General features: G+C 47.4%; 1 protein-coding gene across 7 annotated transcripts in view; it reads left to right on the top strand.

Annotated features, from left to right (window-relative positions):
* The window catches only part of FOXN3 (forkhead box N3), a 200225-nt gene that overhangs the window by 1610 nt on the left and 174999 nt on the right, over positions 1-23616 (top strand). For 3 of the 7 annotated variants that reach the window (XM_083836515.1, XM_083836512.1, XM_083836517.1), the window contains exon 2: positions 2283-2447. The exons of the other annotated variants lie outside the window; for them this stretch is intronic. The gene's annotated coding sequence lies outside the window, so the exon portion shown is untranslated. The remainder of the gene's footprint in view (positions 1-2282; positions 2448-23616) is intronic. 7 annotated transcript variants of the gene reach the window in all.

Here is a 23616-nt window from a genome sequence, read left to right as displayed (position 1 = left end):
GAGGCAGCGGGGTGCTGGCCTTGCTCGGCCGGCCTCCGTCCTGCGGTGCCTCTTGGGACTCGGGAGGGACGGCCGGGGCTGGTGGGGTCTGCCTTTGGTCCTCCTCAGTACAAAACTATATTCGAGCAAAGTGGTGTGAACTTGAGCGTTGAGGCCTCGACCCCAGCCTCACCTGGGGAAAAAATGGGAGGCTGTGGGAAGCGCTGTGCGATGGTTTCTAATAAAAGTCACCGCTTGGTCGTAGAGTGCTGTTTGGGGATGAAACCAGAGAGAGAACAAAATGTACTTCATTACTGATGAATGTAACGTGAGAAAAGAGGGCTGAAGTTTTACTTTGCCGGACTACTGAAAGTTTGTTGGGTGTGAGAGGAGAGTGGTTTTGCTCTTAGAGCAGCAGAGAAGTGTTTGTCAGGGAACTCGCAAGAAGGGCTTTAATGCTTTTACTTGTTTTCTTGGGTAGCAGACGTTGATCTTGGATGTTTTTGATGGAGAGACATCTTTGAGAACTGAGTAACCCCTGCGTTTTCTTGAAGCATTTCATTTTCTTGCCCTCTTTAATCGTAGTTTTGCAGCGACCAAGCCGAGAGAAGCACCGAGCACATCACCGCTGTGCCGGTCGCTGCTTGGGAACCTTCAGGGACCACTGCCACCTTCGGCATCCCTGGCTTACGTGCTCTGCTCTTTGGTTGTTGCTTCTTGAGAGCTCCAGCTGTGGCTGTTCAGGCCGGACGGCGCGGGGCTGAGCCCCCAGGTGCAGGCAAGGGGCTCAGCACCCTCCCCTTGCACCACGCCGTGGGCACACGGTGCCAGCGGTCGTGCATCGACTCTTGTCCTGCTTGCCTCTCATCATCCAGGTGCTGCCTCCAGTTGTTTTGGAGTGCAAGTGGAGAAAGTTTGGCTTCGGAGCGAAAGTGTGCTTGCTTCTAGAAAAGAATTTCCTGTTGTCGGGAGCACCCTTATCTGCAGGAAGGTTCGCCGGCAGGAAGCGTGTCGGTTACTTGTTTTTACAAAGCGAAGGAAACGGACTGGATTAGGTACTTTCTAGATTTACCCTTCGTGGTCCTTGGTGTCTCGGCTGCTGTGTTTGTCTCTGGCGGTTTTGGTTTGTAAAAGTTTTGTGATGCCAGCTGGTCCTGGGCGAGATGCAAGAAGTAAAATTCTTGCGTTGTCCTGCCTCTTTTTCCTGCTGTTGTTTAACACAAACAAACCGAACAAACCCAGAGGCTCTCTGGGCCGCGTTTTCAAATCTATGCAATTTGCACCTTATGCCTTTTGAGCCTAATTAATGATTTGAATATTCAGTGTGGATACTCAACAGATGTTTTTTTTCCCTTAAAAAGAAAGATCAGAAGTACACGTTATTTTACTAGTAGGAGCAGTCCTTATGCTTCCAAACTGCTTTTCATCCTGGATCATAAATCACCTTACCGAAGTCCATTTCTTTGACATCCGCAGAAATTCAGTGAGCATAGGAAACCAAAAGGTAGCGTTTCACATGGGCAGCCCAAAGTTATGGGGCATGGCTGGCAGTCAGATTAACTGCCCCTGGATTAGCTGTTGCTAATGGATTAAAACTATGAAAATCAGCTGCCTTTCACAAGTGTGCTGAGGCTGGTGTGCCCGTATGGAACGTGTGGATTTGGGGCTGGGGATGGGAATTTCGACAGTGACCCCAGAAATGCCAGTCCATGCTGGTCCCGTCCAACTTGGTGTGGCTCTCGAGACGGGACGTGGCTGGGGGTGAAGGTCCAGGCGAGAGGCAGGGGCTGCGGTTTGGTTCATTGTGTTCCTACAGGCGGGGAGATTCAGGGCAATAAACGGTATTTCTCCGCTGTCAGCTCACAACAGAGTATTTATGGTGTTAGGCTGAACTTTCATAGAGGGTTTTGAGGGGGGAAGCATGGAACAGTTGCATAAACTTGTAAGAGACTGCCTGGCTCGCTTGACGTAGTGATTTTTGGCATAGGGAATGTCCTGGAATTAGGAGTTGTTGCTGGCAGAAGAGGCAGCCAGGGCTGAGGGCTCTCCAAAAGCCGAAACTGGGCTGGAATGGGACCGTCCTGGCCGATACTGGAATTTGCCAGTTCGTGACTTGAGACGTAACGCGGCGCAGCACGGCTTTGGCCGCAGTTCTGAAATATGTCTGATGAAACCGCACTTGGCTTGTTACCTGCTCTCGCAGCCAAGCCAAAGTCAAACTGCAGCAGAAATCATAATAAAAAAGGAATCCAACAAAACAGCGTTTTGTTTAAATGTAAAAATTATGGCTGTGTTTTTTTCAGAAGTGATCAGCTGATTCTGGGAAACCAGCGTGGAGCTCTGGAAGGAGAGACAGTGTTCAGAGAGTGGCTCTTCTGTGGGCCTTGGAAGTCCTCCTCCGCTCACGGTGCCAGAAGTCCAGCTGTCAGGATCCAGGGCAGCTCAGACCCTCCCTCCCTTCACTTCAGGTGCCTTTGTCAGTGTTGAGACTTCTGCTTCGGGCTGAAGTTGGCTGTCTAGCCTGAGGTTGGCACCTTGGCTTCCTGGGCAGCCCATGAAGGAGCAAGGCTGCCTGTGGGTGGGCATAAAGTGATGGGATAGCCCCACTCTGGAGGGGCCTGCTGGTGGGTATGGGAGATGGATAAAGCTGGCTGAGGCTTTTAGGTGGGTAATGTCATGTCGGTCTGCCCTGGTGTTAGCTCAGCTGCTGCTGAATGCTTGCTTGCTGACGGTCAGGTTTTTCCCACCTCTGTGTCCTTCCGTGGTGGGGACACCATAGTGCTCAGGGATGGTCCCTAACAGGGGTTGCTGCTCTCTTGTATCTATTTTTTATTTTTTTCCTGAGCAAAAGGCTTACTTTTTATGATCAGGTAGTGGGAACAGTCCCCTGGGCTTCAGCCGGGACGCTCCACGAGCAGCAGTAGGCCGCTAAGCCCTGGCAAGCATGGTAGGGACAGATGATGGCTGGGTCTTTCTTTGGGACCTATTTGTACCTCATGTGTTTTGTAAATAAGAGGCAACAACAGCTTTTTTTCCTTCCCACCATCCCTAAATTATCTCACAAAGCGTCTGATGTGTGTTTTGCCGTGTGGGCCCGGGGATTCCCCATGGTGGGAATGCATCTGGTGCGGCGTGGGCTCCTGCTTCCTCAACGCAGGTGATGTGTTGTACCACAAAGGACTGAATGGGTGGAAAGCACACCTGTAGCACTTTGGGTTAATTGGTGAAAAGGAATATTTACAAGCTGCGTTCTTCTCATCCTTTACTGGTATGGTACTTTGGTTCGTCTCGGGGAGGACCGGAGGTGGTGGTGCTTTCGGCCTTCAGTGTTTCTCTACAGCAACCTCCTTCAGCGTGACTTTGACAAGTGCAGCTGTGCACTGCCTGGGCTGCTCTGCACAAGGTCGCTTTCCTGGCGTCTTCCCTGTGCCAGCACCTCTGCCTCTGTCACACTGAACAGCCTCTCAGAGCTTGCTCTCGTTTCCTCTCATATTATACGCAGCCACTGATAATCAAAGGAGGAGGCCAGTCTGTATAGCCCTCTTGAGATTTTACAACAATTGTAATTTGTTTTATTCTGTCTGTCGTTCCTGAGAGGAGTTTGGCCCAGATGTGGGAGAAAGCATCGTCCTGTGCTCTTTCAGACCTCTCCCTAAAACTCACGTATTCCCTGATCTCTTCAGGAACTGGACAGGCTGGGGGTGAAACTTTTGCCCCTTGTCCTGGATGGTATTTTGTCGCTTGTTCCTGTTACCTCGCTGCCTGTAGTTGGGCAGCCTCTTTGCTAGAGCCGGGCTTTCCAACCACAGCTCTGCGCTTCTGGTCAGGTTTCTCCCTTGGGCTTGGTAGAGATGAAGCCCTTTCTCGGATGAAGCCAGTGCTCAGCACAGCGGGCACGTGCTGGTGGCCAGGCCCGAGCCTTCCTGCAGAGCCTGCATGGCGCCGCTCGCTGTGGTGGGATCCTCAAGTCAGCTGTGTGGTGGCCGCCCGGGCTCGCTCTGAGCAGGAGCAGAGGTGTGAGAGGGGTCGTTGAAGATGGGAGAGAGCTGAAGTTTAACCCAGAACTGGGTTAAATCTCACTGTACCCCCAAATCCATCTTGTTTTGATCTGGGTCTTACAGTAGAGCATTTGCAGCAGCTGCCAATAAGTATGCTAATTTTAACAGCAGATTTTCTAAAGCTTTTTGTTGTTGTTGTTGGAGGTAGAGAAAGGGATCCAAATGTTTTGATCCTATTTTTATCATTATCTTCACTGGGTTTTTCTCACTCTGCACTTTGCTGAGAGGAACAAAATTTTAATAATTCACTAATACACTTTCACTTCATTAACATTTCATCATTCTGGCATTGTGCATGGGGTGAACTCTCTTGTATTCTCATTAAGGCCCTGATCTTGCCTCCGTAGTCTCACATCCCTCCAGGTGTATAAAAGCCCAAACACAGGTACTATTCTGACTTTTGGAAAGTTTGTTTGTTTGTTTTCTTAATAGATATTAAATTAAACAAAGTATGCAGGTTTTTTGTTTGTTTGGTTCCCCACAAAATGGAGGCCTACATACAGAGATAGTGATGTTTAGGTAGAGCTGCTGGGTGCCAAGCCTCCAGCCATTGCAGAATTCACCGGTGTGGTCTGGGGAATGTAAAAACATGGGGCCTTGCTGTGGTGTCGTCCGCATTATTTGATACAGCGTCGTGTTTGGTTTAAGTGAGATTTATAATGTTAAAGTGTTAAAATGTTCGTGAAAATTCTGGGTACCTTCACTGGGATAGCGCAGTGTTTAGTGACAAGAGGACGCAAATAACTCTTTACACATCTCATAATCACAAACGGGTGCTGAAATATGTCAGTTTGCAGGTGCATGCCTGTGTTGTGTTAGACAGTTGCTTTTTAATCGTGCCCAAATCTGAAATTGGCTGTTGAGCTCTGTGGCAACGTTCCTCCCACCCCCTTTTTTTTTTTCCTTTAGCATAAAATAAACCTCTGAATCAGTGCCTCATTTATTACTGCCGATTAAATACTGTTAGCACACCAATGTGCCAGGGGAGGTTTGGATTGGAAATCAGGAGGAATTTCTTCATGGAGAGGCTGGTCAAGCATTGGAACGGGCTGCCCAGGGAGGTGGTGGAGTCCCCATCTCTGGAGGTATTCAAGAAATGTGTGGACATGGCACCAAGGGATATGGTTTAGTGATGGAGTTTGATAGGTCAGCTGAATGGTTGGACGATGATCTTGATGGTGTTTTTCAACCCAGGTGATTCTGTGATTCTAAATTATGGCAGGCCTATTCAGAAGGGAGGAGAAGCTCAGTATAGCTGGAGGCCGGGCAGTGCGTAGGTACGAGAGGCTTGAGAGTGGCAAGAAAACTTCTGAGTCGTGGGTGGTGGAGAGCGAAGGGCCGGCTAGGAGCTTCAGGAGGCTGTGTATGTCAAAGAGTGCGGCTGTTGGGGGACCAGAGGACGAGAGAGCACAGTTGTAAACACAGGAGGTGCTGAGGGGCCTGGCTGAGGGTTTTCATTTGTCCAACGGTATATTTACTTATAGAAGCAGCAGGGCAGAAACTCGTCTCTTATAAATTGGTACGATGCTGTGGAGGTGAGTGGGATTCCTCGGATTTACAGCCGCCGAAGGTCTGTGCAGAGGTGTCACAAGAAGAGGAAGGATGTGAAGCGGGGGGAGCTGGAATGCCTTGTAGGCCTGAGCAACAGCAAGGGGGGAGCTGGTTCAGGCCGTGAAGGGAGGCGGGCTGGCGGCAGGTCCAGTGCTGCTATATCGGGTCTGATCTGACGGCGAGACGCCCAGCCAAGAGCTGTCAGCAGGGCAGGCTGAGAGATGGGCTTGGCTGGAGCCGAGTCAGCAACAGAAAGCACCTTTCTCATTGGCACAGCAGTGGCTGGTGTGGGAGTGAGCAACATCACCCACAGGGTGAGGAGAGGGGAAAAGTACGGCCAAGGCTGCAGCAGGAGCCAGGGGAGAGCATGCGGAGGTGCAGAGGAGCAGCAAGATCAGGACGAGGAGGGCCAGAGAATGGTATCTGACAGAGCCAAGGCAGGGCAAAAAGCCAGCCTGGGTGGAGGAACAGAACAAACTTACAAACTGCATGTGGAGCTGAGAAGAGAAAGGGAATGACCCCAGCTTCTTTAGAGGCATGAGCCGTGAACAATCTCCACTACAGTTAGTAAACTTTGAAAAGCTGAGCTGTAAATAAACTGCATTATAACTGCTGCATCTATTTTTTTTTCCTGTCTCCTGCTGTTGCAATGTAGTGTGCCACTTGCCGAGGAGGGTGGCAGTGGCTGTGTGGCATGCTCGAGGTCTCGTAGGCCTTGGGACTCCTCTGTGTCACCTTCTTGAGGGAACCATGATCTGCTTGTGGTGGTTTTGTGACTGCAAATGGTTTCACCGCATCTCTGTATTGTCCACCTTCAGCTTGCTTTTGAGTATGAGCTTTCCTTCATCTAATTCAGTGCTCTGGAAGTCACCTTCTTCTTTGCAGAGAGCTTTCTGGCTCTCTGCACTGGGCCACCCCATCTTTTGTGTAATTTGAGTGCATGAGCTGTGAGATGGCTTTTGGGGGCCTAACTCTGCTTGCACTTTCCCAAATGAGATCATCTTCTGAATATATTTTGCCATGGAGTAACTGTCCTCAAGGAGGAGGAAAATGCAGAGTGAAAAAATGAGATTTGTAGAAATTAGGCATGTGTGCTATGTTTGTCACCCTTCTTCACAAACAGGTCTCTGCAGGCGTGAGAGCAGCCCGTTTGCAGCTGGTCCTGGAGCACGCTGGAGGGACCTGAAATAGCAGGAAAGACAAGAAAAATATAAGAACAGCGTGAAAAGTGCAGTGCATTTAAAAGTCCTTTCACTTACTTTTTTGGCATCTTTTTTTGGTACCTCGGAAACAGCCTGGGTCGGAAAGTCAGTCTACCAAAATACATGGATTTATTTATTTCCTAGTTACATCAAAAGTATGCCTTGTTGTAGTTGCATTTCCTGACTCCCAAACGTTGTCTTGGTCCCCCAGACTGAGGCTGCCTGCTAAAATGAGAAAGATAACCTTGCTTGCTGGTGGGGTGCTTTCCTGGGGCTTCTCCTGGTTGCCCCAGCACCATGCGGCCTGCACAGCTCGCAGGATTTGGGGTACAGAGTTGGTTGTGGTGGTGCACGTACAGCTGCACAGCTAGTGTGGAGCCAAGGGGCTCCTGCCTGCCCCTGGTCCTGTGCAGCCTCCCTGATGAATGAGAAAAAGGCCAAATACAGTCATATAGGCCTTGAACCCCTCATCAGGGGTTTCAGGGTAGTACTTTCAGTGTAGGCTTTTTTATTTTTTACACAGCAAGACAGTATTATCTTCCATCGAGGGGCTCCGTGACAAGGCCATTACTATGCTGGTGATAGTAGTATCGCTGTTTCCCACTTGCCCAGTTCCACGGGAGCGTTACATCCCCAGCCGGTGGACTCTGCCTGCTCCCTGCGCTGGTTGTGCTCAGCGTGTGCCAGCCAGCCTGCCCTCTCGCTTTTTTAGCATGAATTCCTTTCCACCCAAATGGGGATGCCTGTTCACAGTGTGGTGTGGGCAGCTCAGGACTCATTTTGAAATCTGGAGCTTTTTTTATCCCCCCTAACCCTCATAGTAATTTTAATTCTGAAATTGTTTACTGTCATGCTTTATACTGTTAGTTTGGGGGTAAGAGCTGGGACCGCAGAACAGCAGAGATCCCAATCCTGGGCATAGTGGGGAAAAAAAATGTTCTTCCTTATCCTAAAAACCAGAAGCCTGAATAACGTATTTGGACCAAAAATTCCTCCAGTGTAGAAGTCCCAACACCAATATAATTATTTACCTTGCTTTAATGTTTCATGCACTTTAAGTTCCCGTTGCCTGCTAGTAACATATGAACATGGGGGAGATTTGGAGGGTACGCACAGGATTATTGGCATTTCTTCGGCAGCTGCTAGTAGCCTGCCTACGTTCAGCAGATTTTATGCTGTCAAAAACAGTTAGAGCACATGAACGAATGGGCAGGCAACCACATGAATATTGATTAATATAGACAGAAACTGGCCTCCCACCTCTTGCTCAGACAAAACAGCAATGACAAAAAAGGCAGCAGGAGTCAGCCCATGGCATGTTTTATTTCAAAAGTAGAGTTTTGTTTTGTGGAGACTCCCTGGGAATCAAGCTTTTCTGTCCAAACCCAAAGAAAAGGAGCTTCATCCGGGTGCCAAAAGGCGGTCTGCCACATCTGTGAGCAAGGAAGTGGCTTGACTTCTACAGGTGTTGAATCCAGCAGTGTGGCACTTTGAAAAACCTAGCCAGCCTTTCCTCTGGTGCCAGCATGGGCACAACTGCTGGCAAAAAATGGAGCTTGTCCCTTTCCATGCCAAAATCTACTCTCTCTGCTTGTCTTAGATGATTTCAGTGAAAATTTTGCCTGAACAAATAGCTCAGCATCTGATCAAGGTAGATGGTTCATGTTTAAAGTCCACTTTTGGGTATTTGTGGGAAGCTCCTGTGGGATGCAGTGACAGTTGCATCTGATTTTGTGAATGCAGAATTTGGTGCTCTGTTGCTGTTACTGATACAGTGGTAATGGTTATCATTATACATTTTTTATTCCAGTGGTAGATAAACAGTGTTAATATTGTGCTCTTCCCCAGAGATCCTCTCAGAATCCTCTGAAGCGTGTCCTCCATTGATATGTAAGGTGATTTATGCGAGCATCCCTGTGGCCAGTGCGAGTGATGCACGTAAGGCTTTTTGGAGCCCCTAAGCCCATGGGCTCATCTCCACATCTGATGACTACTGGGGTGAGTGAAGATGGGTTGTCAACACACCTCTCTCTTGTGGTGATTAACTCTGTTGTCTAATGACTCAACCCAGGTCGCAGCCTTTCCCCCAGGCATTATATTCACCGGTCTCTTGGCCACCTTGCTCTGTGGAGTTGCAGGAAGGTAGTTGTCCTTATGTTCAAATTTAGCAGTTAAGGAGTAGACAGACACACAGATGTGGGCAGCAGGATGATTGAAGGCCTTTGTAATAAATAATAAAGCTAACCCTCTTCCCCCAAAATGCTTTTGTAGTAGCCTAAAGAACTGCTTCACCTGTGAGCTGCAGAAGGAGACATGGTTGGATTACAGAAGTGCATGCAATGAGTTGAAATACAGTGTTTTAATTTTCACTGCCAATAAACACCCTTCATTGCTGAAGCAACTTTCTTTAAGACAGAAGCCCCAAAAGAGGTTCCTGTCCCTTTTCTATCTTGTTTAAAGTGATGCCGCTCTACTGAAGACAGGGCCTAGAGAGCTGGGGAGAAGACCGCTTCTTTTTTTTCCTAGAAAGCTTGAATGCAACATAATTTTATTTCTGCACGTTAAAGTTAATAACACAGCAAGTGTATTTTGAAGTATTTCTAGGATCTCTATATGTTAAATAACTGCAGGCAGACTTTATAGTCACTCTATAGGGCCTCATGATCTATCATTTTGAGCTACCTTCTATCTATTACGTTTTATCTGCCTGCAAAATCCATTTCTAATTCTGGCCATATCTCCTTTGCGATCACTTGCCAGAAATCTATTCCCAGGTTTCTCCTTATTTTAGTGAAATATCTCTGCTTCAGCACCTTTCCCAAGGTGGCTGATCTAATCACGGCACTATCAGTTATCGCTTCTCATTTCCTTTGCTAGCTCTGTCAAATGCAATGCACAGCCTAACAAAGTGACATTCAAATACTCCCAGTGACCAAAGCCATTTCCCTCTCTTTCACTTCGCACAACTGGAATTATGCGTGGCTTCTTCAGCACACACCCTTCGCTCCAGGAATGTGGTTTGTGAGGAACTGTGCAAAGTGCAATGTGAGAAGGCATTGAGCAGACAGAATAGCTCCCTGTGTCTGCCACAGGTTGTATTGACCGTCTGGGTGGTGGATCCCATGCCCATGACTGCTTTTTCCAGGTAGAGGAGAGCAGTGCTTCATTCCTGGTGAGAGAGCCCTGCCATCAGAGGAATAAAATGTCACCTTGCTGTTCCTAATCTCCATTTTTTGTGCCTCTATACATTTGTTTCTCTTTTAAATGTGATTATTGCCATATGCAGGGGTCATTGTACACTGAGCAAGGTGCTTGTGTTTCTCTGGGAAAGAGTCACGTATGAGGTGGGATCTTCTGTTAGGATTAAAAGTAATTTCTGTGGACGCAGCTCCAGCAATAGCATCTCTTTTTCTGTCTCTCTTATTTTGGGTGACAAACCTCTTAGCTTTATCTTAGATTGCTATCACAAACTAATACGTGTTTTAATAAGTGTGTGGCTGACTACTCCTCTGCTCTGGAAGATGAAGTTACCAACCTGCATCCTCAGAGTGCCTCCTGCTCTGTGCTGTCATGAGCAGGCCTTGCTGCAACCCCATTCCTCCATGGCTTTCAGCCAAGGCTGAACCCAAAATCTTGCTTTTTGTAAGGGAGTGGGGTCCAGCTCTGGCCAAGCTGCCTGCAGCCCCATCCAGGCTCTGGCGAGGCATGCCTGGGCTGGGAGCTGACCACGAGCAGCACGGCAGGACCTGGATTTCTTCAAAAGCACACAGCCTGTTTAATTTTTTTTTTGTTTCTTCCCACTGTGTGGATCAAATAAACCTGTCTTATAGTCTGCAGCACATCAACGCACATATTTCCCCTGTAGCTTGTTACAGGTTGCAGAATTGAGTTCATGCAGAAGGTGAGGGGGAAAATTACAAAAACGGGTTTTAAGCTGACAAAAAGAACCAGTCCAATTTGTTGCCACTGGCCCCAGGTACAACAAAACCCAGGTGCTCTGCGTTTGGGTCCTTTGGCAGGTATTTCGATATTTCAGCCCCTGTCCCCCCTGTTACCTAGCTCTGCTCCAGGGGGACTGCAGGGCCGGCTTCTGGGTGTCCTAAAGTGGTTGCTTCCAGTACAGCCACGTGGCGAGGACAGGGTCTAATGGCTAGAAAAGCTGTTCGTTGCTGTGGTTTTTTTTTCTTTTTTTTTTTTCCTAGCTATTTCCTCACCGTAGGAAGGTAGAGAAATCTGTGATAAAATAATAATTAAATGCTGACAGTACTAAATTTCCACCCAGCGTGAGTTGGCAGCAGTTGCAAACCAAAACATTAGGTCATTAAAGAAAAAAAAATGATTAAATACTTCTGTATGCTTTTCTGATTAGCTATTCTTAAAAAGAACATGTGGCTATAATAGAAGGGTGTACTTGACAGCAGCAATTGCTTTTCTAGGGAAAGGTAAAATTCTCCAGGTTTAATGCATATATATATGTGTTTTCTTGCTGATCTCAATGGGCATTTACATCTCACTAATAATCCATTTTTAAAAAGCACCATGTAATCTCCCCACCAACAAATACGTGAAATACTCTCAATATTATGTTTCTGGAGAGAAGAGTTATCAGTGACTACAATGCTCAGGGGTGGTTGTGGTCTCTTTTTCGTAGTCTCTGGCTGGGCAGAGCTGGCTTTGAGCTTCAGAGCCCCGCAGCCTTGGTGAACCTTGCTGTGGCACTGGTGGTGTTGAAGCACTGCAAGGCTCAGGGCTGGGCTGCGCTGCATATAAATGGTATAAAATGGTAAAAATGGTCAGAAGGTGCATTTGTAGGTTAATCTTTTCACAGTGCTCTAGTGTATTTTGGCTCCAGTGTGTTCCATAATACCGTTTCAGGGGCTGGTACCTATAGATCATGTATATCCTCTGCTCCTTCTGGATCCTCTATAAGGGATGCTGCAGGACCCAGCAAGCAGGGAGGATCCAGGGATGGTGGCATTGCAGGAGAGCTGTGGTCGCTGCTGGCCCTGCAGGAAACTCAGGAGCAGGGGCAAGGAGCTGGCCAGGGGCATTTTGAGTTATAATTTGGGGAGAGGAAGCCCCAAGGCAGTGGATAACCGCACCAGCAGCCTGGCTGGTGTCAGCTGGGTGTCAGCCTGGGATGCCGGGCGTCCCCTCTGCAAGTGCCAGGAGTGCCTCTGAAGCCTGCCCAAGCTCTGTGACCCAAACACACTTCCCAAGCATGTCCCCAGCATTGGAGATGTCCCTATCGGTGTGGCTCCTGCTGCCATCATATCAGAGCAGCTTGTGGGCCGTCATGTGCTTATCTCCTGTCATGCCTGCAGCACCACAGTGTCGTCCTCCCTCCGTCCACCAGCTCCTTCCTTCCACCTGCATGTGAGAAACTGAGGAATGGAGAGAGGGGTTTTCTCGGCTACTGCCACTGTTGTGTTTGAAGGCGAACCATAGAGTAATACAGCCTTACGTGGTAGTAATGTGCCCTTGTATGCACCCAGAAGTTGCACATGAACAACATGAACAACATGGTCTTAAAAGCATTACTTCTGTCCCCTGGAAGGTTCATCTGAAGGTGTTTGAAGGAGGATCAGCATCATGTGGTTACAAATTTACTCAGCACTTCTATTAGACTCTTCTAAGGGCAACTGGAATATTTGCCTTTCCCTTGGGAGCTGTGTAAGGCGCATTTTTTTTTTTCTTCACAGAAAGCAATTTCTCAGGAAGTCATTCCAGTTTAATCTCCAGATTATCTGTTTCTTTGTTTGTTTGTTTTTCCCCCAGGGTAAAGCAGCTGAATAATCGGCTAACCCTAATTCAGGCAGGGCTGAGGACTATGTATGGGCACATACGTAGGGATCCAGACTGGAGGAATGCTGTTGCTTTAGGCTGCAGTTTTGTTCGTATAGCCTGAGTGTGGTGGTTTCTTTGGAGGCGAGTGCAGGTGCTCTGGGACCCTGGTCACTGCACAGGGTGACCTGAGCCCCCTGGAGACACCTCTGATTTGGAAAGCTGAGAGAAAGGTGTGTTTCCACAGTTGACATAACAGTCAGCTTCTTGCAATTTCAATGCAGCATCCAAGAGCGAGAGGAGGGCCCTTATGTCTTTCTCTCCTGTACCGAGACGTTGCCAGCAAGGAAGGGTCTGGTGGAGGCCGGGGACCGCCCGTGTCCCAGCGCTGTGTGGACACAAAGGGGCCTGCATTCACTTGGGCCTGGTGCCGCGGTCACGCTCCTGTGGGGCAGCCTGTGGGCAGTGACTGACTGAGGTGTCCCTCGGTGGGGAGCCGCCAGTGCCTCATGCGGGGACCCTTCCCCAGGTCCGGCCGGGGCCGGGGTGGGCCGCCACTGAGCGTGGCGATGTGAGGTGGGCCCGAGCGCCCGGCCCGCATGGCCCTGAGGGTTCATGGGGTCCTTGTACTGCCAGCACCGGGCTCAGAGAAACTGTTTCCATCCCGATGTTTATGTGCTTGACCCTATAGAGCGTGAGGTGGCCGAGCAGTTACAGGCCATTAATCCTCAATTGCTCTTGTCAGGTACTGTGTTCATTAATCCAGGGCCAAGCAGAGGTTTAGCTGTCAGCGCAGACATGACACCTGTTAGCAGTGTTTGCAGCCGCGTAGACAGATTCGAATTTCGTCAGGCACCACGCCAGAGCTGGGGCTCAGCTTTGGTTCATCCCCTAAGGGCTCCTTTGCCCGTGTGCTGGTGGCTGCCTGAGAGCTGGAGCCCTGCTGGGTCCCCTGCCCGGCACCCCAAGGAGCCCGGTGGCGGTGGGTGGCATGGCTTCTGTGCGCATCCCCGCGCTGATTTTATTGCCTTCTTTTGTGGAGGAGGAGTGCTCCGGGCATCCTGTGGCAGAAATTCCCCTTATTCTTGGACATTGCCCAAGGGTTCCTCGGCAGAACAAAAATTGCTACAGAAAAGAAAAAACAAAACACTACGATGCTGAGCACCAAGACTTAGGCAGTGCTTTGATATGCCAGGCTGTGATGATTGTGTATAGAGGGACATCCTTTTGTAGCTTGAATTGCTATAAAAGGCTTCAATAGCCTTTCTCTGGCAAACTGCTGGTACCCGTAGTCGGGAGTTTGTCTGAGCAAGTTTTGCAGGCTCAGTTCCACAGTACACATATTGATCTGCTGCTGCTCCCGAGGTGAAAACTGTTTATGCTTTAATACATTAAGTTCTGCTCCCACTGATCTGTGTGGAAGTCTTGTTTTGAAAGTAAAAGAAAAACAGGAAGGGAGAATGTTGAGATGTTTTAACACAGTAAAAAGCATTTTCTTCCTACACAGTGCCATTTCAGAGAGAGAACAGCTTCTCCTCCAGGTCTGTTTTCGTCTAGGTCTCTCTCTTCTGAGATTTAAACATATGCTTATATCAGTTCTTCAGCTGGTGTGTATCTGTTGACGTACTGCATCCCCTGACATGGTGTGCTTTCCTCATTTACACCTCGTGTCTTTGCTGTGGGTCTTTGAAGTTGGTGGAGTCCTCAGGTTTTAAATGTGGTCCTTTAACAGTGCTGCACCGTGGGGGCTTCGGGGGTTTTGTTTTTGTGAGAAAAGCAATGACATAATTACCGGTAGGAAAATAGAAAAATTAGGAAGTTATTTATTGTCCTGATGTCTATCGGATTTGTTGCTTACTGTGAAGCAATTGCCCTAGTTCAGCAGATGGGTACAGCGAAGCTCCAGGTGGCTGAATATCACCTCGCAGCCCGTGGCACACCTGGGGCAAAATCCAGACGTGCGAGGTGTTGCCCCTGCAAGGCTCACCCTTCCCTCAGGAAGCTGCCCACAGCTGGAGGCACGTCCCGCTCTGGCTTCGCAGCTGGTGTGTAGGTAATACCAGAGCACAAACCCACTGACAGGCCGTGTGTGTCCGGGTGAGAGACTGAGATCACTCAAACCATCACTCGGCTGAGCAGAAGCAGGAGAGAGCATATCTGGGAACTCTTGGGGTTGCTGTGCCTGGCTGTAAGAGCCTTTACTTTCAGATTTGTCCTGTTCATTTTATTAGTTTGTGTGATTTTGTCCTAGCTGAAATAGCAATTGAGGAGGTAGAGTAGCAACTTTAGCCTCAGGTCAGGCCATCTGCAGAAAAAATGTTAATTATCAGGGACTGGGATAAAATTCTGATCCTAACGAAGGATTTCAATGACTTTTGAGGGTAGTGAGATCATCTACAGTAGGCTGTCCTCATCATCTCTGTTAGAGAAACTGAATGAGACTCTGTCAGGCCACAGGAATGGAGATCTCTTAACTTTTTTATTTATTGCTCTTGTTGTCTTGGTTCTGTTTTTTGCTTTCCCTCCATCTAGGCATTGTTGTGTTCTCATCCTATGTCCCACGCATGCATTCTTCTGCTAATGAAGGAAAGGAAACGGTCACACTCAGATTTCAGTCTTTAGGAAAACAAGAGCATCTTGATTTTATTATGTTTTTGGACAGGCTTCAGGGGATAAAGTTGAACTTGTCTGAGAATAAAGGGATGTTATCATACTCAGAGTTTACTAAGTGTAAAATGATTTGGAAATAAATTTGTTTTTCTTCCTATGAAAATTAAAAGCACCAAATAAGGCAAAGTGTTTTTTGCTGTGGTGCTTGGGATTTTTTTTCTAGCTTTTCAGTTCTGTGCTACAGAAGAGTCAGTTTTTGAACCAATATTGGATGGGAGTAACAAGTACCTAAGTCATGTAGTGTGGGTGTAAGAATCCAAGCTAGTTCAGCTGTTATTTGGACCACTCTATTATAAAGTCCTGTAGGCTAATGTCAGTAACTTTGTGTCATGAATACCATGCCATTTCTATTTTATGTGGACTGATTTCATTACAAAATTTCCACTAATATCTACCTGCCCTTCTTTGATTTCTTTGCGTGTTGTATGAAGGAGCATCCTTTACCTTGCTTCGCAGGACGGTACCATACCAACTTGGTGCTCAAGGCCTGCCCTCATGCCACAGCCATTCCTGCTGTTAGGGCAAGACCAAAGACTCCCAAGGATGTGTCCCCAGTGCCTGTAACGTGAGGACTGCAGTCAAAGAGGGTGATTTCACCCAGCTGGGTCTCTGGTTGTACGTTGACTTAGGTTAAAATCCAACTGGCAGTCGTGGTGATGAGAGGAAGAGCTTTAGGTGTATTGTCAGCCCTGGTAGTGAGTTGTCTGCTGCTTTCTTTTTGTTTGGCGATTCATTGTGAAGTTTCACCCTCCACAGGGATGCTTCTTGCTTCTCCTAGGCAAGCTAAGTAATTGTTGGAGCCTGCTCCTATTCGTGGCTCGTAACTATCATCACACTGTAGACAGACATCTTCTCCTCTTCCGAAAAATGGAAGGTTTCCAGTTTATTGTCTGGAAATAGGAAGGAGTGGATTTTTTTCCTTGTCTTATGTTGGTACTCTGTTGTGTACAGCAACTCATTCTTTTGCATTGGCCGTTCATACTTGAAGATTTCTGAGAAGGGGATTGATAATGTGAACCTTTAAAGAACAAGATTAGATGAGGTGGAACTGGCTTTGTTTGCCAGTTTGGTCTGTGATGCTGTACTCCTTTCACTGCAGTGTGGATGAAAGAGTATTCCTAAAATAAATAATAGTCTGGTGCTCACCTGAGTTCAGCCGTTTACCCGGGGGAAGCAAAAAGTTTCCTCAGAAATGAGAAGGCTATTCGAAATCTGTTTGGGGCATTTTAATTGCAGTACGTGATGAGTCTTTTGAAGTTTTATTACCTATTATATACATAATTCCAAATTTGCCTTTCGCAATAGCTCAAGGTTTTTCTATTTGCTTCAGAATATTAACATTTCTGTTTCAAGCTTTGAAAGAGCAAACTTTCTGAGCATGATTATGAACATTAGGTTAATGCATAATCCCCACTCAGAGGTTCTCCTAGATTTCCATGTGCTTGTTTAGAGGCTGTTCAAAGGTGCTTAGCTTTAATTGCCATTATGTGAGCACACAGAAATAAGGACCCAGGAGTCTTATCAATTATTCTATTCGCAAATTCATTTTCAGGTAGTCTCAGAGCTGTCCTAAGTTGAATTTACACTGAGGAAGTATAAAGGTTTTCATCTAAACGGGGAGGAGGTTGTATTGCCTCCTTTAAATACTCAATGGCTGCATGTTTTTGGTCTGAACGTAGTTGCTGGGGATCTGTTTTGTCTTCTGTGGCTTTGTTTTCTTGCAAGTGTTTTATGTACCTTGCATATGCAAACTTTTAGCTGCCCACACAGAAATAATATTACAGATCTGTGTAAAAATGGCGTGAATGCTTGGATTTCTGTGGTTTCCAGTGAGCTACAAGACCTGAAGTTCTTGAGTCCCAATGGAGAAAGGACCTTGCCTTTTAACGGCTTTAGAAAATTTTACTTGGTGAGGTAGAACTGGGGCAAGAGGTAGGGTAGGGTGTTCTGATTTTAGCATGTGGGTCCATGACTGAAAGCTAGCGAGACCTGCATGCTCCACCACCCACGAGAAGCCTCTGTGTAGTCAATTCCCACTTCAGGGTCTTATCTAAAGATCTGTGGAGTCCATAAGGAAATACAGAGTGAGTCACTGTAGAGTAAGAAACTGGAAATGTGCTTCTAGAATGCAACAAGGGCTTGGTGTTTGGGGAAGAGCTGTCCGGTGTGTCCTGGGCAATTGACAGAGAAGGGCATAATAAGACTAAGAGGAAAAGTTCAACCATTTTGTGCATTACACTGCAAAGTTGGGTGGAAAATATATTTTTAAATATCTTGTATTTCAGAATCAAGAACCGACTTCTAGATATCCTGTAGAAATACCCTGCACTGTTACCCAAATTGTGAGCTTCCCAGCACTGAAGATACTAAAACTAGTTATCAATAGCAATAAAGCAGAATGGGCTGGAATCTGTTGAATTAGAATTGAGATCATCTTTGACCTTGCTTGTCCCAACCAAGTGCATCAGCTGTGCATGTTGTCCTCCAGAAGTTGGGCTCTGTGGGTTTGTGGTCTCATAGCTGTGAGAGCTGATAGTCCTCTTACGTTATCGAACCCAAGAATGCGTTCTCCCCCTGTCTGACAAAACACCGTGTGTGTGTGCTTGGTGGAAGACGGATGGTCAGTTTTTCAGTAAAAAATCCAGTTAGCAAACAGCTTTTAGTCTGCAAAAAAAAAAAAAAACAAACAACCTGAGGTTCTGTTTTTTAGGTCACAAGCCCGATACAAATTTTCAGGTCTTCAAGAAAAGCAGCCATGGCCAGATTTTCAAAGTTCTCCAGGAAAGGCAAATGCAGTTTATAATGAATCCCGGTTAATTTGTTCGACATTCCTTAAATGTTATCCCCTACCAGTACCAGCGCTGTTACTGCTCTGGTGTCATTAACCATCTGCTTAGCATGTAAAACTCCTCGGGGCAGGGATCGGATCTTTGCTTTGTACTGGATGAAGTGGAGTCTGTAGCTGACACTTGAGAAACAATTAATGGTAATGCGGCTCAGCAGGGTGTTTGGATACCGAGCTAATAAGAGCGGTATAAATGCCTGGCTGGATTGGATTAGAGGGAACTTGTGTGTCCCAGCGGTGTGTCTCCAGCAGGTGAAGGGAAATAATCTTAAGCATCATCTGACGAGGAGCAGTGAGAGAATAAATGGCGTTTCTGAAGGACGCACAGGAGTTAAGGATGCAAGAGAGTCACGATTTGGGTGTGTATCTCTGTTCTGCTTATCGTGAGGCTTTATTAACTAAATATTTTTTTTTCTATTGTGAAATAAGGGATCGCTTCAGGGCTTTAATCTCATTAGTGCCTGCCTTTTCCTTCTCTCAGTCTTCTGCACGCGTGGTAAGTCGGCGCTTTATCGTATTTTCCTTTGTATCCTAATGATCCCCGTGTGTCGGGGAGAGAGCCGCGCGGCGGATTGCACCCTATCCTAATCCATCAAAATCAAGTTAGTTGCGCGGCGGCGGACGTCAGCGGCCAGCAGAAAGCTTGCCGGTTGCCCAGCAACCTCCGTGGAGGAAGATGGAGGGACGGAGGGACAGACGGACAGACGGATGGATGTCCTGCCGCTGCTCCGCTTCTAGCCCAGGTGCCACGAATGCCCCTGCTGCTCCCCTGCCATGCTGCTGCCTTTCTCAGGGGCTCTGGGGCTGGATGGGAATGCACCCCATGCCATCCTCATTAAAACCTCTAATTGGGTTGGCTTCGTCCCATTGAGGCAGGACTCTTAAAGGCACGCTGTCAGCATCGCTGCTCCCTTTCTGAAAGGCCCCAGCCCATAATGCCACATCCCGCCGCAGGTCAGAGGAGCTCGGTGAACGTGGCGCTCGCCACTGACCTCTTGCCCTTTGGTGGTTTCTCTGGTTCATGGCTCGGGCCGAGACATCTGACCTCCGCTTCTGCTGCGCTTCCCTTTGGTTTTCCAGCCCTAGGAGTCCGTGCCAGGGGGTCAGGATGCAGTTAGAGAAGTCTCTGGGGAAATAAAAGGGCAGTTGCTGTTGAACTGGGCTGCGTAATGGCCAGGTCTTGGAGCCAAATAGGATTTGACAGTGTCACTTTAGTTTTATAGAATATTTAATTATTATGCAACACATTTTTTTCCACTCTTTGGATGCCTTTAGAAGATGTACCCTTCTTGTGCTCCAGGGTGAACTTAAAATTCATGTACATTTACAACGTCTGGAGCTAAACTGTGCTGAAAAGCTCACACAAAACCCTACCTGTGCGATCGCAGACATCTTTCATGTCCTGCCCCTGGTGCCTTTGTTAATGACAAGCTCTTTACTTGGGGCTTGATTCAGGAAAGCACTTGGGAATGTGCTTAACTTTGAGTTTTTAATAGTGCCATTGAAGCTAATGAACCTCCTGTCGGGTTTAAGCTTGAACACGGGCTGTGCTGGACCTGGGGCTGTGTGAGTGTTCAGCCCACGATCCTTCTCTGCAGACTGGGGTACAGACGCACAAACAGGGTACCAGGGAAAGCAGAGGCTGTCCTAAGGAGAAACAATGCTGCAGCCACGCGGTGCAGCCCCTTAGGGTGAGACGAACCCCCCCCAGCCCAAGGAGCACGACTCCGGTTCCATCCGCGAGCCTCCCTCCGCCGCCCCTGTCGGCGCGCTCAGAGCTGCTCGGGGACTGTGGAGCGGTTCGGCGCGACTCCTGCTCGCGCTGCGCCTGTGTGTGCAGCAGTTGGGTGCCTTTTGGAATGCGTTTTCTGGTGGCAAGCTATTTATCAACCGGCTGTTGAACTTGTTATTTCCTAAAGCATATGGCATGTTGCTTGTGATTGAAAAGCTGCTGTTCTGCCTCCTTGTTCTTCAGCCGTACGGAGATTCCTCCCTGCTTGTTTTGCTAAAGTCCTTCAGCTCTAGAATGATAGCGTCCATCAGCTAGATGGTGGAGCTGTGCTCGGAGACAATGCTATTGTTTTTGTCCGTGTTATTTCTAAAATGGCTGTGCAGAGAGAGGGTGGCAGAGAGGAGTACCTGGAAGCAAAACATCAGGGGCCTGGAATTCAAAAGGAAGAATGTTTTCAGAGAGCCTGGCTGCCTGTTTGGTGGGAAGTGAGTAAGGGCTGTGGAAAGCTAACGTGTTTACCAGGTGGAAGACTGGGTGACAGCAAAAGGCTACATATTAAGGTTTTAACTGAATGAATTGCTGGTTGTTAGTCAGAATCATTTCTTAGAGTAGAAAGTAGGATCAGAGGGCAAGCAGTCCTGCTCCTGTCCCAGTCCCAAGCAAACCTTTGTCCCTAATACATTTTTGTGATGACAGATTGGTGTCTGAGCCAAGTCCAGCGGGGTGGGTCCTCCTCCCGTTGACAGAGACAGTGGGTTACTGCTTGTGGGTTCCCATCTCAGTGAAAGGTCGAAGAAAGATACTCCTTCCCACGGTTAGGCCAACTGTGTTTTCCTCTACGGGCGAGTCAGATGTGTATGTGCTGTAAGCTGCATCCTGACAAGAGTGTCTGCCAGGCTCTGCAAAAAGGAGCCCGCTCACCAGTCATAGCGAGCACGTCGTTAATTTGTAATGACTCCTGATGGGCCTGTTCTTACCTATGTACCTGTTGTTACTTGGTGCTGCATAAACAAACCAGAAAGAGCCATTTCCCACATTAAACGGTTTATATTACAAGAAAATACCCCACAATATAATACAGGCAGCTTAACTGTTAGAGTACGGTCTTTATTAAAGACCAAGGAGGTGCATTTGTCCTGCGTGGTGGGACTCACCTGGCCGGCATGGTGTGGATACCGTACGTGGCCCAGGATGCCAGCACCCCTCTGTTGCCAGCCTCACAGCATAGTTTCACTTACCTGGGATATATCCGGAGCTTGATTCTGCTTGACGCGAGGTGCTCCTACTTCTCCTCAGGATAAGGAGGAATCGAGGTGACCCAGTACCTTCTAGGATGGAGTCCCAGAGAAGCATGGAGGAAGGGCAGAGGAGCTAGGTAGCAGATCACAAAGAGCTACTAAGGCAGCCACAAGAATATCTTCTCTTACTAAAGATATTTAATCTTTTTGAATGAGTAATATAATATTTATAATATTATAGTAGCTGTGATAACTTGCTTAAAAATTAAAAATAGTTAATGGCTGAAGTGGAATAAGCGTATTTAATGCTTCCCACTGAACTGCCGCTGTACCTCCTGCTAGAAGAGTTTTATTTAAATGCATACTTTTCTCCCTTTAACAGTACTGACTGGAGTGAACACACTGGTTGTGTATTCCCTTCTGAATGCACATCACGCTGATGGTGTTTATAAAGTTCCCTGCCTGGTGTGTGTCCTAGCTCTCTGGAGCAGCACTTCCTACCGTTAGACGAATTACCCCGAGGCAGAGGAGGATGTTTCAGTGCAATTCATTGATCTGGCTGCCCTGGGTCCATTTTGGGGTTGCCATGCTAGGTCTTTCGTGGTAGGTGGATGTTGTATATTGCTTTGTGTGTTACTAGATTAGATTCCCTTAGTTCCTAGGAGGTTTGCTCCAGACGCACCCCAGCTCTGAGGCCGATGCTGTTTCTGGCAGTGCTTTCCCCATGCAGTGGAAAGCTCTGCTGTGCTTAAAGACCCAAACTGCTGGTTGCATTCCTCAGCTGGGTACTCTTGGAGATATTCTAGACAGCTCGGACACGTTCTGTGGGGGACTTGGGTGAACAGGACAAGACGCTGGTCTTGATTTGATGTAGGTCAGTGTTATAAAGCATGCAAAGAACTATATCCTCTATCACTGAAGAGATGCTCCAAGGCATTTTGTACAAGTAGCAGCAGTATCCATAGCACTGAAAGCTTCATGATGGGGTAGATTGCATGGCTATTGCTGATAGAGGGATGATAAAACACGAATAGCTACAACAGGGTCATCATTTACTAGAACGCGGTGGAGATCCCTGCCCAAAGTTGATAGAGAGTATTTTGCTGCTGATAGACTAGGATAGCTTGGTCTCTGTGTGAAATGTAAGCCTGACTACAGGATGAGTTGACTGTCAGGGATGGTGTAGGGACCAAGGGAGGGCATACCTTCAAGTGAAGGGACCTGCTCAGCGTGAGCAGCCTCCTCAGAGCACCTTCCTTCTCCCACCAAGTCTGTCTTTGCCTTCACAGATCCTTGGCCGGATGGTCTTTGTCACTGGACTGATACCACTGCCCGTAGCGAAGGCTAGATAGGGCTATGTGTCACGTTCATAGCATCATCAGTTTAGTCCCTAGAATCCAGGCACTTCATTCCCTGGTAGCTTGTGGCCATTCAAGAGGAGAAGCGTGGGGCCGTGCAGTTGCGGGCTGAAGGCAAATTGCCAGGAGCGCCTCCCCGCTGCAAGTGCCTGGCCAGAGTGGAAGAAGCAGCCACAGTGTCTTACTGTATTTAAGGTAGATAAAATGAAGTCTTTTCCAGTGTAAGTAAAGTATATAAAGGATTTGGTCTTTCACAGTGCTCTTAGAAATTCACAATGAGTGATAACATTCTGCGTACATTGAACATGCGCGAGAGGAAGATCCAGGGTAACTGCAGGCAGCTTAGCCTGACATCAATCCTGGGCAAAAGAATAGAAGAACTGATAGAGGATTTAGAGAATTAAAGGTAGGGAATATAATTAATGCCATTCAACAGTCTTTTTTGGAGAATGTGTCTTGTCAAACAAACCTGATTTATCTGATGAGATTGCAAGTTTGGGGGATAAGATAACTGTGTAGATATAATATACTTAAACTTGTGTAAGGCGTTTGATTTTATTCCACATGACATTATGATTAAAATATTAGCACTATATACTTTCACTGAAGTACATGTTAAATGTATTAAGAACTGGGTAACTGACAGATCTCAAAAAGTAGTTGTCAATAGGGAATCGTCACTGAATGGGAACATTTTTAATGTAGCTCTGCAGGGATCAGTCGGAGCCCCCATGCTATTCATCATTTTTGGCAGTGATCTGGAAGTAAATATAAAATTATTTCTGATAAAATTTGTGGGTGGCACAAAGATTGATGAAGTGGGAATAAGGGCAGGAGGATGCAGTGCTCTTGGTCACTTGGTTAATTGTCCCTGTGGAAACAAAATTATGAAAGTTCTTTAAATCCAATTAAATCAGGAACTTTTTATGCATCTGGAGAAGAGGAATGCAGTGCAGAGTTTTGCCCCAGCCTGGAAAACAGAAGGTTTGAGTTCCCCTTCCATCCCTTCAGTCTGCCGGCCTCTCCTGAGAAATGGGGTGCACCCCTTTGGCAACGAGGGCATAAGGTACCAAATCCTGCAGAGGGCCTTACTAGTCTAGTGCCAAGGGCCTTCAGCAATGACAAGCAGTAAGTGCAGAATAGGATTCTAGAAACATCTTCAGGTTTGTTATGTTAAAAAGTTTTGAAATGGCAGAGGA

Source organism: Anser anser (genome assembly GCF_964211835.1).
Source record: "Anser anser genome assembly, chromosome: 5".
NCBI classification, from domain to species: Eukaryota; Metazoa; Chordata; class Aves; order Anseriformes; family Anatidae; genus Anser; species Anser anser.
The sequence above is the reverse complement of the archived record's forward strand: the minus strand, read 5'-3'. Positions and strand labels throughout refer to the sequence as shown.